Here is a 19,940-nt window from a genome sequence, read left to right as displayed (position 1 = left end):
GGAGCAACCTAATTCCACTGAAAGGGATAAGACCTTCTTTGGGACCACAGTACCATAAAGGGTTCTGAGTTCTCTCTCTCCCTCCCTCTCTCTCTCTCTCTCTCTCTCTCTCTGTGTGTGTGTGTGTGTATATGTGTGTGTGTGTGTGTGTATATGTGTGTGTGTGTGTGTGTGTGTGTGTGTGTGTGTGTGTGTGTGTTGGTATTCTGTGTGTCCTGTCTTATTCTTAAATGTCTTAAATGTCTGGGATTTTTCTAGCATGAAGGCACTCTGGGTTATCTACTCCAATTTTATTTTTTTTTTAAATGAAGAGTAAGAACATTGGTATCATTTCATAAGGTCCTAAAATAAAACCTTTTAGTGCCCAAACTCATATTTGAGTCCAAGTGCTTAGCTGACTGAATCAGTATTCTATTTCTCAGTTAGTGTTCGGGGCTAAATTTCTGGATTTGCTGTGTTAATGTGCATCCAAGAGTCACAAAGTGAATGAATACTCAATACTGATTTTATCCAATCTACATAAAGCTTATTTTAATGAAAAGACAATTGGAACACAAAGTCTGAAATGTGTTAAGGTTAGTATGTGTTAAATGTTGGTTCAATGTAAATTGTCCGGTTTTGGAAACAGTGCTATGGTGTGATGACTAATTTTATGTTGCCAGTGGAACGAGTGCCCAGATATTTATCCAAACATACTTCTTGGTGTTACAGTGACTACATTTTAAATGAGACTAACATGCAGACTGAATAAAGGTGATTGCTCTCTCTAATGTGGGCAGTTCTCAACCAGTCACTTGAAGGTCTAAACAGAATAAAAGGCTGGCTTTCTCCAATTGAGAGGAAACTCTCTTGCCTGATTTCATTTAAATTTAGGAAGGTCTCATTCTTCATGATCCTATAACAACATTCTGAACTCAAATCACAATGTTGCTATGTAGAATTTGCCAGCTTCCTTAATCCTATAAGAGTTCTTTATAACTTAATCTCTCTTTCTCTCTCTCTCTCTCTCTCTCTCTCTCTCTCTCTCTCTCTCTCTCTCTGTCTCTCTCTCTCTGTCTCTCTCTCTGTCTCTTCTCTCTCTCTCTCTCTCTCTCTCTCTCTCTCTCTCTCTCTCTCTCTCTCTCTCTCTGTATGTGTGTGTGTGTGTGTGTGTGTGTGTGTGTGTGTGTGTGAGAGAGAGAGAGAGAGAGAGAATATGTGTTAAATTGTTCTAGAATAAAAGGCTTCAAGGAAAGATGAATCCAGAGTCACTAATTCTAGATTAGAATACTTCCCACTGAAGTGGCTTCAAGGTCCCAACAGGATCAACAGAGCTGAGTTCAGTGGTAAACTATGTGCAATAACCAATCCTGGATCCCAGGTGGTAGCCTCAACCTTTGTCTCTGGGTTAACTGTTTTTCTAGCAGAATCATTGTGAAATTTGACTGTTCTTTTGTTAGTTCTTCCTTCCTGCAGGCACCTGGAATCTATAACATGAGCGCAGAGGAGGTATTATATATATATAAAACAATGGAAGTTTAGGGAAATGGTTCGGTTGATGCTTGCCAGGAAAGCCTGGGGACCTGTGTTCAACCCCTGAAACTCATGTTAAGGTGGAAATAGAGAGCCAGTTCCATGAAGCTGCCCTCTGACTTCTGCACTTACCCTGTGGCACACACATGACCTTTTACACACTGTGGCACACACATGACCTTTTACACACATTCACAGTAAAGAAAAATGGAATTCAGGTAGGTGTATGTGATGTCTAGATGCTGGAGGCTGGGGAAGAACTAGTTGAGCCAAGAGTTCAAGGTCAGACTTCACAACATAGTGAGATACTCTCTCAAACAGATATAAGGGAACGAATAAACTGGACCTATATATAATAGGTTTTCACAAAAGATTGCTAATGTTATCAATTGGAATAAAAATTGCAGAAGATTGTGACGTATGGCTTGATTTCTGTCTATAAATGAGTCTGTATAAAGATTGTCTAGATTAATTTTGAGACTCTAATGTGTTAGGAACTCTTTGGTAAATATGAACAATGAGAGTCAACAGGGAAAATGCCACATAGTACACCTCCCCCAAAGATAACAGTCATGTGGGGGCTCCTGAGAACAAAATAAAAAAGTTTAAAACTATTTAAATTAAAAATTCAATGATTCTTATTCATTATTGAGTATATGGTAAATGTTATATTACATCCCTCTTTTTTGACTACCACTAGTAGCTGACTATTACATTATCCTCAACTAAGATCACAATGTTGGTACTTCCACCGCCATCTTTATCATTCTACATTAGAATATTGGAACACTATGAGATTAGAGTTGCTGATCCAAGGATGTAGTGCTAGTGAGCACCAGAACTGGGGTTTGTACCCATGGCTGGTCAACCAGAAAACATGGCTACTGTGCCGTGTGTCTTTCTGAAGTCATATCCTGGTTCAAACATGTCTTTTTTCCTGTTAGTTGAGTTTTTAATTTGCATATAAAGTAACAGGTTTCCCATGACATTTTTATGTATATATTGTTTCAGTTTTTCCTTCTCCCCAATTATTCTTCTCCATCAAGCCCCAAGTCACATGCTTGTATGTTTATGCCCCTTTATAATAGGACCAAGACGCTGTGAGGAAGGGTTGTCTTTGTTCCTTCAAATTTTTACTAGATGCTCGGCACAAACTAAGCAAAGTAAATGCTTATTGAATTGAACTAAAGAAATAGAACCTGGGAACACCAGGAAGACAGACAGAATCCCTTCTTAGGAATATTCAATTAGTGGGTCTTTTTAATAGGAAGAAATCTATCAGAGAGATGACCAGTTCTCTGGAATTATCCCCCTGTGTACTTAAAGTAATGAATTGTCAACGGCCTAAAGAAAACAATATTGAGATAATATATGGTGGCCCAGATAATGTGCTTTCATTTTGGTCAATGTGCTGTCCTTAGAGCTGAGAGAAGGTCATGCTCTCTGGGCCCTTTGGGATAGTAGTGAACAGGGGAACAATGGATGAAGTCTCAGTATAAGCACTGCTTTGAGACAAGGGGACTGGAAAGTACCCATGGGGCCTGTGAAATGGCCACTTCCAAACTGAGAACAGGGCCATCCCCTGCCCTGGGAGAGAAGGTCACTTTTTTTTCTGTTTTTTGAGACAGGGTTTCTCTGTGTAACAGCTCTGGCTGTCCTGGAACTCGTTTTGTAGACTGGGCTTGGTCAATGCTTCTTATGCAGAAAAGAAGGTACCTATTAGAGGTTAATGGAACATGATATTTTATAATACATCTCTAACGTGATCAGGAATAGAATTTAATATTAAGAAATCATAATTCTCTTCTTATTTGCAAGCATATGTGACATAATCTCTAATGACCTCAATTGCCCTACCCCATGAACATAAGATTTTAATAATTTTCTCGTCTATATCAATGATAGACATTTATAAGCATGAAGTGAGGTATGGTGAATACAAATGTTCACAGCCAGACAAAATCCCATAACACTGTCCTAGTAGCAAAGCAGAATGCAATTTAAAGAAGTAGAAAGACCCTGAGCATTAAGGAGTTAGTATTTGTATCTCTATTCTGTTTGTTTAGATCAAAAAATTATATGCTTAAACCTCCCTGCACTTTAGTCTTATCCATGAAAGTGGGATAGATGCCTATTGTTAGGTTGCCACAAAAATTAATTTTTCAAGTAAAAATGGCTTTGCACTTCACATGTTCTAAAATATCAGAGATATATTTTTTGTTCTTGGTTTTGAGTTTGGATCCCACCATGCACTGGTGAGTTTACTAGAGCATAAGAGATGTTATATTTTCTCTTCAGGTAAGCACAGCACACTGTCTTTGGGAACTGAGGAAATCCTAATAAGCATTTATAAAGTAGGAGGATACCAAGATCAACTGGGAATCAGAGAAGAATTGTTATTGTTCATTTTTAATTCTATTTGTAATTTTATCTTGTCTTATAATTTAAATGGATTCCTTTCTACCTACCTCCCAAGGTAGGTATAAGGTAATCCATGAGCCTTGGAATGCTCAGTGTGTGTGTGTGTATGTAAATACACAGGGGGTGTTGTGCATGTAAATGTGCATGTGAGGATGTTAACATTGGTATCATTTCTCAGCATTGTTCTATTGATACTGGGCCTGTCTTTATCCTGGAACTTGCCAATTCTGCTATTCTGGCTCACCAGCAAGTCTCGGTGACATCACTATCTCTGCCTACCCAGTGCTAGAATTGTAAGTACCTGAACTCAGTTCCTCATGCTTGCATAGCAAACACTCAGTTGAGCCAACCTAAATGCTCATGCTTTTATCCATCCAATCAATAAATACTTAGGAATGGCCCAGTTATAATGTACTGTGGCTAGTTAAAAAAAAACAAACTATCTTCTCTGCCCTTGGTGACGTGACAACAGGTAAGGCTAGATGATGAGAGTTTGGGAAGGGGCAGACTTTAACTGTACAGTCTGGCTTCCTACCCAAAGGAAAAACAATAACTATCACATTCCAGGACACATAGATTGGCCTATGTGATGGACAGTTTTATGTCAACTGACACAAGTTACCATCATCTGAGAAAATGCCTCCATAAGATGGGGTTGTAGGCAAACCTGTAAGGCATTTTTGTCATAAATTATTTAAGGCAGAAGGGCCCAGCCCATTTTGGAGGGTGCCATCCCTGGCCTGGTGGACCTGTGTTCCCTAAGAAAGCAGACTGAGCAAGCCATGAGGAGCAAGCCAGTAAGCAGCACCCCTCCATGGCTTCTGCATCAGCTCCTGGCTCCAGTTTCCTGCCCTGTTTGAGTTCCTGTCCTGACTTCCTTTGATGATGAACAGTGATGTGCAAGTGTAAGTCAAATAAACCCTTTTCTCAACAACTTGAACTTTGGTCATGGTGTATCATCACAGAAATAGAACCCTAACTAAGATAACCTGGAAGACTGGAGTCAAGATTGGTAGCAAGAAAGTAAGAAACAAAGGAAAGGGGAGTATCTGGTGCCAGAACCAAGTGTGAACAGTTTAGCAGAATAGGTAAGGAATCATGCCTTTCTCTTGGGGCAACTTGAAACCAGGAAAGAATGCTAAGCATAAAGAAATGCTAGATTTCCACTCTAGAAACATGATTCTGGCTTATTGTTGGGCGACACATGGAAAGGCAAGTCAAGATTGCTGTTTTAGAATTGACTGGGCCCTAGATGCTTTTGTTTAATACCCATCCTGTGTTTGTGAAGTAAACTAGATTAAAAATCACCATATAAAATCCAATGGTGAGACATTTAGACTTCTTATACTTGAGGCTCCCAAATTCTAATATTTCTTGTCATTTTGTTGTAACATCTACAACTTTGTCAAGCCCCTTAAACTGTAGACAAGATTCTGCTACCCAGCTTAGCTGATCATCCTTCTTTTCCAAAGACATAAACAAGGTGACAAGCCTTTGGCAGAGCTGTTCTAATGAGGATAAAGCAGAGATATATATATGTGTCCCTTTGTTATCTGAAGCAACTGGAATCATCCTTCAATTTGGACAAGGGGAAGAGATTGATACAAAAATTTCCAAATGTTGTCAGAAAACTAAACCTTTACATCTTACGGATTCCTGGAAGAGGGAAATAACTATGAGGAGCAGTCAGCAATGTGCCTAATAACATGTGGGCGCTTTTATGATTCTTAAAATCTGATAAAATGCCTTAGAACACGGGTTTGAAAGCCAGTTACTTAAGTCAAATGCAAACATTATCCCTGTCTCATTGAATGAGCTTGAACAAGTCAGTTAACTCACCCAGAGGGTTGTTATAACAACAATATGAAGCCATGCATGGAAAGTGCTTACTGCCTCATATCTACACGCTTGTGCCTGTAGCTGTTTGAGGTGGTGCCTGTGTTCAAAGTTGTGGTCTGAAATGAAAATATGGTTGTAATTCTGGGTAGCAGGTTGAAATATTTGGTTTATAAAAGTTGTAGTAGAGGGTGATGATTGTGGTAGTAAATATTATGGGAATGCTGAGTGCTGGAACTATACATGGTAGAACTTGGAATGTCGATGACAATAATGATGATGGTGACTGTGGAAATGATTATATTATTTGGCCCAGACCTTGGTAATAATGGACACCAACAACAAAGTCAAAAATACATTTGTGTCAAATTCCAGATCTGACATTCACTAATCATGTGACCTTGCAAAGCTATATGGCATCTTTTTCTCAATATGTCTTCTGTAAAACGTGAATATTGTGGTTACCTCCAAAGGTTGATAGGAGCAAATGTGACAGTTAAAATATGAGCACAGTACCTGGCATATGATGAGAATGTTCATATGAAATGCAGATGTCTATAACTTTCAAAACAAAGCAGAGAACATATACACACAGAAAGCATCATTTCCTTATATTGTAAATTAAGAAACTGACACAGAAAATGTTATGGCCTAAGTCTTAATTGTTCCCTAGAAGACCATGTGTGAACAGTAGCTGGTAGCACTACAGGAAGTAGGGGAAACTTTTAATGAGGCAGGGCCTACTTGAAGTAAGTAGGTTACCAGGAGCATGCCCATGGGAGTGTGCTTGGATGCTGCCCTCTTGCTCTTTCTCTTTTAGGTTTCTGGAAGCTGTTTGGGGAGCAGTTGTGTGCCACCGTAATCATTGTCATTGTGGTCAGTCTCCTAAGCCCAAAGCAATGGCACCAAGCAGCCATAGAATAAAACATGAGTCAAGATAAATCTTTCCTCCTCTTCAGTTGTTTGCCTTATGTCTTTCTGTCATAGTAATAGAAATCTAATATGGCAAGTGTCTCAGAATTTCTATTGCTGTGAAGAGGCATCATGACCACAGAAAGTCTTATAAAGGAAAATGTTTCATTGTGGTGGCTCACTTGTTAACAGATCAGTGTTAGTCCATTATTAGTCATGGCTGAAAATAATTAGCCCATTATTTTCATGGCTGAAAGCAAGGCAGCCTGAAGGCAGACATGGTGCTAGAGAAGGAGATGAGAGTTCTTACATCTTAACTCACAGACAACAAGAAGTGGTCTATCTCACTGGGCATGGCTTGAGCACATATGAGACCTCAAAGCCCACCTCCACAGTGATGCATTTTCTCCAAGACCACACCTACACCAACAAGGCCACACCTCCTAATAGTGCCACTCCCACTAGAGGCCATTTTCTTTCAAACCACCACAGTAAGTAAAGAGAAGAAAGGGGATGTAATCCCTTGTCAGTTCTGAATAGGGTAGTGCTAGTACTCTGGACAATGGACAATGTGACAGGAAGGCTCTTTTTCTTGTGGGCCATCCAAAATTCAAATTGAACCTGCAGCATAACATGCTTCTGGAATCATGGGAATCTTTTTAAAATCACACATGTACTCGATTCCTTCTATTTACTCAGGCCATACATTACTTCATTCTTTCAATTGTCCCTTGAAGAAGACAGCATTGTTTTTATGTTAAAGGTGAAGACTACAAGGCTCAGAGAAGTGTAGTTTCTTGCCCAAACCTACAAACTCAAGAACAAGGCTCACATCCTTCCATATATATTCGAAAGGCCAGCATTAAACATTGACTCTATGTGTCCTAAATTCCCACCATATTGAATAGTGGGACACTGTTCTTGGAATTCAGTTCAATATCTGTGTCATTTAAAATGTAAGACCAACAAGTGTCTGCTCAACCAGCCCCGGCATGAAGACTGCTAAGGGAAGTATTCCTGAATTGGCACACTTTGTAATTACTCTTAAGAACAGCCCAGCAGGGCAAACAGTACTCCCCTTTCCTCTTTGCAAGAAAAATACTGGCTCAGAGAATTCAAGGAACTACCATACATTTGCACAGATAGAGTTGAAAAGAACTGGGCTATGCATGCCAAGAGCTCCACTCTAGAAAACTAAGCCTGGTTCCCCAGCAGCCACAGCATAGGGATAGAAGTGAGAATAAATGTCAACCTAAAAGAATGAAACAGCCATTATTTGTCTGCAGTCTACAGGGCTACATGATTCAAAAGCGGTATTTTTTAACAAGGCCATCACTTAGGTATTTACTAGCTTGACTAACTTCATTACACTCCCAAGCTTACTTGGGGACATGGCTCTCCTCATAAGATTCTTGTAATGGCCCACTCTGCTCTGTTAATTGGAAAGTGTTTTGCGTGCACTTGCTGCAGCTGCTGTTGCTCCCAGTAGGTACTCTGGGGCCCTATTGAGGACTTGGAAGAAAACTTGCAGAGTGTTGGTGCATCTGAGGCTGAAGGAAGGAAACTGGGCTTCTCTGATTCAAGGTATCAAGGCACCTGTTTAGTGCAATTGCTTTCATTTGTGGAAGTCTGGCCAGTATTCAGAAAGAATGCAGTAGGATACTGTGTGGTTATTAAATACTGTAGTGCCCTTGGACTGGTATTTCAGTGATTGCTGCTTCACCCTTATGTGCCTCTGACCACCATAATAACTATTTTGATAGATATTTTCTGGGTTTCCCATTTATTCCCTTGTACAAGGACTGATCTGTGATGCATGAGAAGGCTATAGGTGTAGTAGGACAGGCAGGCCCACAGTGTCGAGGAAATTGACTCAAACCAGTTGCCAAGGCCTGCACATAATGTACTTCCTTATAAGTCAACCTGAAGTCTTCCTGAGGGCCTAGCAACAGGTGCTGTCAGAGTTCCTGATTGTGCCCAGCCAATGAAGGATGACCAGGCAATGCCACCAGATTGGGACACAGCTTAGGTGCTGAGTACAGGGTATATAAGGTCTTCCCCATTATTGAAAAAACAAGTCTGATGTTTGCCTTCAACTGACTCCCAGTGTCTGTGCTGTTGATACAGCGCCTTTGCACCCCACCCCTGAGGGAGCCGTTAAGATCCAGCAACATATAGGGCCATATACTGTGTCCATATTTGCTGCTAAATAGTACACCCCATGTACTTATTGTTATATATTTTGACTGTCACCTATACCTGAAGATAGTATTTAGTCAAAGGACAAGGCCTCTATCACAATTAGACTATGTATATTTTGCCTTCAGTGTTGTTTTCTGTCTTATCTTTCATTAGCATGCAGATGCAATTAACACAGTCTGGCTATTGTGCTAGATATTGAGAGTTAGTTCATGCTAAACTCCAGTGTGTGTGTGTGTGTGTGTGTGTGTGTGTGTGTGTGTGTGTGTGTGATAAATGCCAGAAGAGGGCATCTGATCCCTTGGTTCTAGAGTTACAGTGGATTGTGAGTTTTCTGATTGCAGATGCTAACAGTCAAATTCTGGTCCTATCGAACAATAAGTGTGTTTAACTGCTGAGCCACCTCTCCAGCCCTGATGCAGAATCTTCTTGAACTCTTTTATTTCCTCTTCTCTTTTTCTTTTCCTGTTGCTCTCTCCTATTCTTCCTTCTTAATGACATTCAAGAACAGACTTTGACAGTAAGGAGTAGCTTCAGAGGGGCTGCCATCTCCATTTTCGAAAGTTCAGTTTTCCTCTCTGACCCCCTACGCCCAGCTTGTGAAATAAATACTCTGATTTAATTGCTTGAGTGTTCTTGTTTCCAAATGAAACGTGTTTAGACTTGCCTGACTTATAAGCATGGGACAAGATTTCTAGCCTTCTCTTAGGAAGGAATCACCTGCGGCTCACCTTCACAATGGCTTCTGTTCTGTCTGCTTGACTTGCTATATAAGGGAGACAAGCGAGGGGACAGAAGACTATCCTCAAGTTTCAAAGAGATATGGCCATATCCGTGTCTGCAACACCGAGCTAGGACATAGAGAGTTATAAGAAGAAATGAGGAAGAAAGCTCTATTCAAAAAAAAGAAATTGTGCTGGGCATGTGGATCTTTGTGAGTTTGAGGCCAGCCTGGTCTACAGAGTGAGTTCCAGGATAGGCTCCAAAGCTACCCAAAGAAACCCTGTCTTGAAAAACCATAAAAAAAGAAATTGTACTTTCTCTCTCTTTATGTAAATAATCCTCCAATACATCATTAGCACAATGAACCCATAGGATGCAGTTGGTCTACCATAACAAAATAGAACCTGATACTATAAGGGATGTATTTGTAGAAATGTATTTATATTTATATCTTAGCTAACACTTCAGAAGGAGCAGTCTAGGGCTAAAATTACAACTCTTTGAAGTGCTCAAAATCCAAACTGCCATATGCTTTGCATTCCTTCATCCTTAAAGCCCATCTCTCACTCACAATGGCCATATATGGTCTGAGCAGTAGAATGGAGGCAGGGGGAGGAACCACCTGTGTAAAAGCATCTGTGACCCCAAAGGGAGACCTGGAGCTGCTATATACCTATCTTTGAAGTTAGAAAGTAAGCTGATAGCCACATCTGGCTTCAGGGATAGATAAGAAATATATTGTTCATTTTGAGTTACCAGAAGCTGGACCAACATAGCTCTGCCTAGTACAGAAGGACAGCAGTCACTGAGACTTACCATCAGTTTGCTTGTCCTTTTATTATATCAATCCCCACCATCAGAATGAATCTCAATAAGGTATTGACTTTACCTATTCAACCATTAGAAAAACATGATGGTAATTTATATAAAGCACATGCATTTTTGTCGTTATACCAATTAAAGCCACAGAGCTTCTGTTTATCTTTGGAATGGAACGTAAGCAGATTTCTGGGACATAGCTCACTGGGAGGCTCACCAACCAACACCCCCAGCAAACTACCCTATGAAGCCCTGTCTGTTCACAGCCATACTTTCCTATACTGTGTTCAAATAGAGACATACATATCCAATGTGCATACTTCAGCCATAGTGGCATTGTTTCTGTTCTCACAACTTTCCAAACTATTCTTGTTGGAACCTTCTTGTTTACTGTTATCTTGAGTGAATGCTCCACCACCACTTTCCATACTTAATAGATGATTCATCTTCACTGAGTTCTCTGCAATAATCTACCTTTTACTATTTCCTTGATATCACCAAGCCAAACATACGGATTCCCCAACAGCCTTCCCATGTCTTGCTGTCCCATAAGAAATGTGTCTTCTTCAATATAAAACCAGTTACACTGAACCTGATACATTGGCACAGAAGACTACTTCCTAAATATAACACCAGTATCACAGACACTGAGAGCAACAATTAATAAATGGGACCTCCTGAAACTGAGAAGCTTCTGTAAGGCAAAGGGCATAGTCAATAAGACAAAATGACAGCCTACAGAATGGGAAAAGATCTTCACTAACCCCACATCTGACCAAGGACTGATTTCCAAAATATATAAAGAATTCAAGAAACTAGACATCAAAATACCAAACAATCCAATTTTAAAAAATGGGCTACAGAGATAAACAGAGAATTCTCAACAGGAGAACCTCAAATGGCTGAAAGACATCTAAGGAATTGCTCAACATTCTTAGTCATCAGGAAAATGCAAATCAAAATGACTCAGAGATACCATCGTTTTTATTAAGAATTTTTTATTGATTTTATATATCAATCATAGATCCTCCTCCCACCCCTCAAGCCTTCCTCCACCAACCCCTTATTCCCTCCCAAAAGAAGGTATGGTCTTCCATAGGGAGTCAGCAGAGCCTGGTACATTCAGTAGAGGCAGGTCCAAGTCCCTCCCCCTGCCTCAAGGCTGTGTGAGGTCTCCCACCATAGGTGGGATGAACCAGGGATGGATCCTGATCCTACTGCCAGGGGGCCTCTTAAGCAGATCAAGCTACACAACTGTCTCACTTATACAGAGGGCCTAATCCAGTCTCCTGGATATGCTTAAGCTGAAATACCATCTTACACCTGTCAGAATGACTAAGATCAAAAACACTGATAACAGTTTATGTTGGAGAGGATGTGGAACAAGAACATTCCTCTACTGTTGGTGGGAGTACAAACTTGTACAGTCACTTTGGAAATCAGTATGGCAGTTTCTCAGAAAATTGGAAATCAATCTACCTCAAGACCTAGCTATACCACTCTTGGACATATACCCAAAGAACGCTCAATCATACCACAAGGACACTTGCTCAACTATGTTCTTAGCAGCATCATTCATAATAGCCAGAACCTTGAAACAACCTAGATGCCCCTCAACTGAAGAATGAATAAAGAAAATGTGGCACATATACACAATGGAATACTACTCAACAGAGAAAAACAATGACAGCATGAAATTTGCAGGCAAATGGATGGAACTAGAAAATATCATCCTGAGTGAGGTAACCCAAACTCAGAAGGATAAACATGATATGTACTCACTCATAAGTGGATACTAGATGTAAAGCAAAGGATAACTAGACTACAATCCACAGCTCCAGAGAAGCTAGTTAACAAGGAGGACCCAAAGAGGGATGAATGGATCACCCTGTGAAGGGGAAATATGTGAGATCTCCATGAGCAAATTGGGGAATGCGGGGGCAATGGACGGTAGGGGATGGGAACATAAGGGATTGGGATGGTCGAGCTAGAACAGGGATGGAGTGGAAGAGCAATGAAAGAGATACCAAGATAGAGGGAGACATCATGGGGATATGGAGAAACCAGGTGCTAGGGAAGTTCCCAGGAATCCCCAAGGATGACCCCAGCTTAGACTACTAGCAATAGTGGTGAGGGTGTCTGAACTGACTTACCCCAGTAATTAGATCAGTAAATACCTTAACTGTCATCATAGAGCCTTCATCCAGTAACTGATGGAAGCAGATGCAGAGATCCACAACCAAGCACCAGGCTGAGTACCAGGAGTCCAGTCGAAGAGAAAGAAGAGGGATTCTATGAGCAAGTGGCATCAAGACCATGATGGGGAAACCTACAGAGACAACTGAACCAAACTAGTGGGAACTCATGAAATTTAGACAACACCTGTGGAGCCTCCACAGGAGTGGACTAGGCCCTCTGCATAAGGGAGACTGTTGTGTAGCTTGATCTGCTTAAGGGGCCCCTGGTAGTAGGATCAGGATCCATCCCTGGTTCATGAGCAGGCTTTCTGGAGCCTACTACCTATGGTGGAAGGACTCACACAGCCTTGAGGCAGGGGGAAGAACTTGGACCTGCCTCTACTGAATGTACCAAGCTCTGCTGACTCCCCATGGGAGGCCATACCTTCTTGTAAGAGAGAATAGGGAGGGGGAGGCTTAAGGGGTGGGAGGAGGGAAGAGGGGGATCTGTGATTGGTATGTAAAATGAATTAAAAATTTTCTTAATTAAAAAAATATGTCTTCATATCCTTTTTCAATATAAATACAAGTTTCCTTTATAATTATTTATTTACTTGTTCATTGGTTGACATTTTGATCTTTCAAATTAAAATAAAATCCCTTGTGGGCAAAGATTCTATCTGTTTTGTCACCTAGTGCATCATGCCAAATAGTGTTTAATATCTAGCAATCTGACAGTTACCAAAGTGATAAAGATGATATCTTCAAAAGTAAAATTCCATTTTATATTACCCCACAACATTGGAAAGTAAAACCTAGGAGTCAGTCTTAACATCCTCAAGATAGTCACAGATTTGACTCTGCCCTTCTCATGTAAAGAGTGCTCTCACACCATCTCCCATGCCAGGGAAGAAAAAGTCTCCACTTGGAAATCTATTGCCAGGATATTGAAGTTTTCCCAGTCTAAACTTTCACTCACATCCTATATCTACACAATAATAATGTGCATAGGATACAAGGGATGGGCAGGCAGCAAGGAGGATGGGAGATTCCTTGGAAGGATGATGCTTCACAATAATATCTCAATGACGTGTTGAACAGCACCCAGCCAACTCCATCTCAGCAGCTAACTGTCCTCTTTCAAAGATGGCGAAATGAAAGTTCAGAAGGGAGGGAATGAGCATGCTTAACTATTTTAAGACCAAATTGAGAAAAGCGAGACAATGCAATCAGTAGGAGATGAGGCCAAAGAGGTCACTAGTGACAGGACAAGTGGGTAGGGGAGTGGTGGTTGGGGGATGAGAGGATTTAATAAAAATAAGATTGATGATAGTGACCTAGAAAGTTATGGAAAAGCCAAGGACTAGGAAATGAGAAGTAAGAATAGAGAAGAGAATCTATTCCTGAAGCCCTGGTGGAGGATGATCTGTAAGCCTTCAGACTCAATGTAATTGAGGGGAGGGAGGAATGGGCCGTTGTGGAAAAAAAAAAAGTAAAGGTCAACGATGATTCCCAAATATCGTCTGCCTTGGGAGTTTGCTCAGGGAATTTAAGTCTTTATCATGCATACAAAGTGCTTAGGAAATATCTATTGAGTTAAATCGGATTTTTTTCTTTCTCTATCCCTCTGCTGAGCTTCTGCTTTGTCCCAGACTAAATACAGAGTTTTTGGTGCTGGCTCTTACATGGCTCTTATTACTTCCAGTTCTTCAGAATAAAACTAACACCTCTCATTTCATGCCAATGAATGACCGATCCTGAAAGAAAGACTAAATCTCAAGATATTACCTGGAATTGGAGCCTAGGACCATGTCACTATGAGCAGAGGTGAGCAGTTTAGGGAAGTATACTGTCTCCAGACTACTCAACAGGCCTTTCCTTATGTGTGTCATTTACCAAAAAAAAAAAAAAAAAAAAAAAAAAAACCACATAGCCTCATCATTAGCAGTAATAAATATTTAAAATACACCAAGTAGGCTATCCCAGGAGTAACAATCATGCCATGAAGCCCCGTCTGTCTTGACCTCTGTTCCATTTATCATTCCTTTCCATACCTATCACAGGTTCCCATTAACTTTAGCAATGTGAAGTCACTGACTTTCATGTACATCCCAGGACCTGGGTGCCCTGGATCTCCACTGAACCTCCTTCCCAGTTTGTCCCATCAGCTTCCATTAATATCTTTGGACTGACAACTGAGATTGACTGCCTCATTAGCAGGCATCGTGTGGAACTCTGACAATAATTAACAACTCAACAGTCTCATTTGCTGGCCTATCAGAGAAGTATTCAATCAAAAATGTAATTTGCCCGATGCTTCCATTTAGCATGGGAAGACTATTCCTTCAAAGTTTTAAATAGTCTAATTAAGAGGGAAGAAATAGAAGGGTAGAAATTATTAACAGTATAGGTTTAATGTGAAATTGCTGAAGCAAATTAATAATGCAATAACCATTTTTAGCAGCTGTCTATCAGTTGGTGGCCAAGAGTAATTCAATTAGTCAGCAAAGGGTTGTTCAGATTAGGTAGTGAGGAATAAGTGCCATTTTATCTCCCAAAGGCACCATGGACTTTATTTCCCTGGATTTGGGAGAAATAAACACAAAGCATTTTTAGGAGTCTGCACAGAGGCAAAGCTTGAAGCTAAGGTGCTAGATCCAGTGAACGTGCTATCATACAGAAATAAGCTTGCGCCTCTCCTCTGGGGTGACTTCTGCATAATTAACTTCCCTTGATTCAGAGCAAGGAGTCAAACAAAGTAAAGTACTGAACGTAGGCCTAATTTTGAACTAAGTCTACTTCAGCTTACAACTGTGAACACACTAATGGATGGGTTTCATCTTTTCCTCTTGCATGTGCTACATTTATCTCTGCTCATGAAGACCTTTCATTGGAAAATGCTTTTAGTATCCCCTTCTCTTCTCCAATGAGATCCCATTACCTCTTCTTAACTTGTAAATGGAGATAATATTGCCAGTCTAGCCAGAAGGTGATGAGATTTCCCTGAGGAATGCCAGAAATGTGTCTCTCAGAAAGATCACCAGTGGACCCATGCAGGCACAGATTCTGATGTTCACTCTGCCACTTGCTGGCAGTATACATGCACTTGTTTCTCCACCTCTCATAAGAATTCTGGTTCCATTGCACTCTTGTCAAGATGCTGGTGGATAAGGTGTGGAAAACCCAGAGAACATCATAGATGCTTCAAATTGACACTGTTGATATTGGTATTAACATACATAAAACCATGTGGGGATTCCAGCATCTGTTTACTAAATGTTAGTTTCTTAACCCTCCTTGACACATACCTCTGTGCATTCGCTTGCAATTGTCTAAGAGAATTCTAACAGTCGGGATTTTTGTTATTCCCCTCCCCCACCTCCACTGCTCCATTCTTCAGTAAACTCATAAACAGTACAATTTAGTTCACACACAACTTTGCACTCAAGCAATGCTCAGCAGTCTTGTAGGACAGAGCACTCACTGCAGAAACTAGAAGTACTCGTGTAGTCACAGGAGGGAAAACTGTTGCCATAAAGTGTTGTAAGTAAATGAGTCCTGGGGCATATGACTGCCCATTAACATTAAAATTTAGTTAAATAATTTTGTTTGAATATTGGCAAGAACTAATGACCAGTATTTCTACTTGCAAGTATGTTGTAGTGTAATGATCAAAATGCTGGACATCAATGCCAGCCACAGCTGGATCTGCACCTCAGTTATTTTTCTTAGGCTTGTGAAGTCTCCCTAAGGTTGTTTCTCATTTTTAAAAGGACTATAATATGTATTATATTATATTATATATAATGATATATGAAAAGAATGTAATATCTATTTGGGGATGGTTATGAAGATTCAGTGAATTTTTTCATAAATTTCCTGCCTGATAATAAATTCTGCATAATGGCTATAGCCATTGTTGTTGTCTTACCAGTCACTGGAAAAGAGGCAGGTAGGAGACCAGCATATTGGCAGAAAAGGCAGTTCAGTTGGCTGTGCAATGTTATGAGAAATGAAAAACCCTACCAAGACTAAGTAAAGGAGGTATGATGTGTTCTTGTGTATACATGAAAACATATGCACAGGCCTGCCTGTGTCCCACTGCCTGGGCAGGAGAGAAAACAGCCATAGACCTGATAGGTGTCTTGTGACCTGGTCAGACAGGCACTGTATGATGAACATGTATGTAGTGGAGAAATAGGAGAGAAAAAGTGTTTCATGTGAAATGTGGAGAGAAGTGAAAAGACGCCAAGGTGGAGAGAAACAGGCTGATATGTGTGGCCTATGCTGCCACCTGGGGCAATGTGATGCCTGGGCCTGTGCTGCCACTGAGGGCTGTGTCTGGGCCCATGGCCCTACCAAAGCTGGAATGTGTGTTGATGTCTAAGGCCCATTACCACTGAAGACCACATGGATGCCCATAGTCTAGACTGCCACCTGAGGCCATGTTGATGTCTGGGCCTGAGCTGCAGCCAAGGGCCAAATCTGGGTCCATGGCTCTACCACAGCCAATGTCCCAGTTGATGTCTGTGGCCTGTGTTACCACTGAAAACCATGTGGATGCCCAGGATCTAGCTACAACCACCTGAGGCCATGTTGGTGTCCAAGGACCATGCTGCCACTGTGAGTGGCATACTAATCTGAGTGTCTTGCACAGTCATCCATAGCCATAGTGACATCCAGGCCTGAGCTATGTCAGATGGCCATGTCTGGGTCTTGGTCCTACTGCAGCAGGGATCTGTGTTGATGTCTCTGGCCTGTGTTACTATATCCTGCCCCTCACTGGCTGCCTCAGCCAGAAGGCTGCCCCTTCTTCCCAGGAGAAATGACCCCCAGTAGCATGGGTACAGGAGAGCTGGCCCTGACTTTTAACATCCCTGAGTGAAGTGCTTCCCACCCTTGCTGGCCACACCAACTATATAACTGGCCCTGCATGCATGCTGGAGAACTGGCCTGTATGGTGTAGACATGGGATGGATCGCCTAAGTGGGGGCATTTCCGGTGGAAGCCCAGCTGGATAAACTCAGCTACAACCCAGGCCAACATCCAGGGCTTTCATTTGGTCCACCCAATATCTACTCCATTTATGACCTGCTAGAATGGATAAAGGGACCAGTAATTCGGAACCATGACTCAGGGCAACAGCAGGATATCTGAGAGTTTTGGTGAGGGTCCAGTATTGACGATGTACCAGAAGCCAGAGACCTTGAACCAGACCAACAACTCATTGCAATGAACATTTTCGAGTAAAACTATTAGGGCAAAAGGGTATACAGAGTGACACACCGAAGCTCCCAAGGCCGCTACAAAAGAACATGTGATGGCCAGGTGGGAAAAACAGAGGAGCAAAATACATTTTCCTGTTTAGTCATTTTGTTTTCTTTGGTGGGGGAGGCTACAAGGATGGAGGGCCTTGGGAAATGGAAGGACTGGGAAATGAGTGGAATTGGGGTGCATTATTTTTTAAAAAAGCATGTGCAAAGAGAACTAGACCAAAGCTCTACTGATGCAATTTCCTTGAAAGAGAAAACCCCAAAGAGAGCTGTTAGCACTGACCACTAGCTCCATATAGGAAGAGGGAAATGAAGTTTCTAATTACCTACCTTTCTAAGAGCACATGCCAAGCATCTGCTGCAAACATGACAGTTTTTTTGTGATACGTAGCAAACAAGGGAACATCAGAAAGATTCCCCCACCTATCATGAGCTGCTTATGTCTAGAAGAGAGCTAACTACTTGGGCACTGAAGGTTAGAGCCTAGTTGTGCCCTAGTACCATTCCTTGGGCTCCTGCATGTAAGGAAGACTCTGCTGCAAACTGTCTTCATAACCACAGTCCACTCAAGATGCCCCAGACAATTTTAATAGATGCTGGCAATCAATCCAAAGCTGGGAGCCCTGCAAACACTCATGAGTGGATTGTTACACAGATGAGTTACTGGAACTAGCTAAAGGTAGAACAGACTGTAAACAGCAGTGAAGGCCAGGAAAGCAAAATCCACCAGCTTCCAGTTAATAAAGTATAAACACAAGAAAGCTATTACTGCAAGCTGTACAGTATCTCTGCATTTACCACACTGATGCCTGTGTGACTGGTTCCTGTGTTCAGGGTACCATGTGCATTATCTCTTTTAAAGGCAGTAACTAGCCTCTGTGGAAATAGTAAGGCATGTTTGCACACTACAAAGAGGTTCTGAAGTGTGCAGTAGTGGAGACCATCAATCCCAGAAAAGGCAGAGGTGCAGAAGAGAAATGCTCCCCACCAACATTCCTCAGCTAAATGCTCAGCAGAGGCAACATAATGGAATTTCTTTGGTACTCCCATTCAGTCTGCTTGACAATAGCTAGCCCAGGCTGACCTCGTCCCTGTATTCTATCTAATTAGTTTACCTAAAGCTTGTAAACCATGATTTGCTGCTCTCAGGTTGTCTACTCAATTATTCTTGCTTCTCTCTGGTTTATAAATCTTGTTTGTGCTTTTATTTCTAAATAATAGCTTCTCTCATATGTAGTAAACTGCATGTAACTAATTAAATGTCAATGGGTTATTCTCTGATAAGCTGTCAAGAGTTTGGATTTGGGAATCAGCCCCTCCTGGGATTCAACTTGTGGCTCTGTTCTTCTGAGTGACTTGAGTAAATTTTTTTCAAGTATCAGTTTTCTCATCCATAAAATAGAATTTTGTCAAAAGGCTTCCACTCACAACTTTATGAAAACTTAAAACCATGCATGGAAAGAACACCCTTAGGGCAATGCCTAGTAGATTGGTAATCACATGTCCTATTTAATTTATTAATAGCATGAATGATCAAGCTTAATTGTGTAAAAATTTGTCAAAATGAAAATAAAAATGGAAAAATTACCTGCACTGTCTTTGTGAAGGTCAGAGGATTGAAGAGGGGCCCGATGACATGATGTTAGGAAATATAAAAGAAGAAGAAAGCCCAAAGATTCTTAAAAAAAATAGATAAAGGTGCCAAGGCTGCAGAAAATATCAATGCACTATCAAGAAAACTCTGATTTACTGTTGGATAACTAGTTGGGGCACTCTTCCCTGGGGAAGACTCTTTCTCCCATTCTCAGCATTCTTTAGTTCCCTGTAGCTCTTCGTGTAGTGTGGAGGCCTCCTAGGCATTCCTCCATCCTCATTAGTATGTCTGCTGTTGTCCATGGCTCATGTTTAGGCAGCCACGTTGGTGAGACTTTCTGAATGTAGCTGCTGATACTTGTTGCATACAGGATCTCACAGCAAACTCCCTGATCCTCTGGCTCATACGCTCTTTCTGCTCCCTCTCTACAATGCTCCCTGAGCCTTAGGTACAAGACTTGTATTGTAGATGTAT

General features: G+C 41.2%; 1 protein-coding gene across 2 annotated transcripts in view; it reads left to right on the top strand.

Moving 5' to 3' along the window:
- The window catches only part of Astn2 (astrotactin 2), a 968,023-nt gene that overhangs the window by 475,125 nt on the left and 472,958 nt on the right, over nt 1-19,940 (top strand). The gene's annotated exons all lie outside the window — the stretch shown is intronic.

The sequence above is a fragment of the Peromyscus eremicus genome, chromosome 2 (genome assembly GCF_949786415.1).
Source record: "Peromyscus eremicus chromosome 2, PerEre_H2_v1, whole genome shotgun sequence".
NCBI classification, from domain to species: Eukaryota; Metazoa; Chordata; class Mammalia; order Rodentia; family Cricetidae; genus Peromyscus; species Peromyscus eremicus.
Note: the sequence above shows the minus strand (reverse complement) of the source record. Positions and strands in the feature narration are given on the sequence as shown.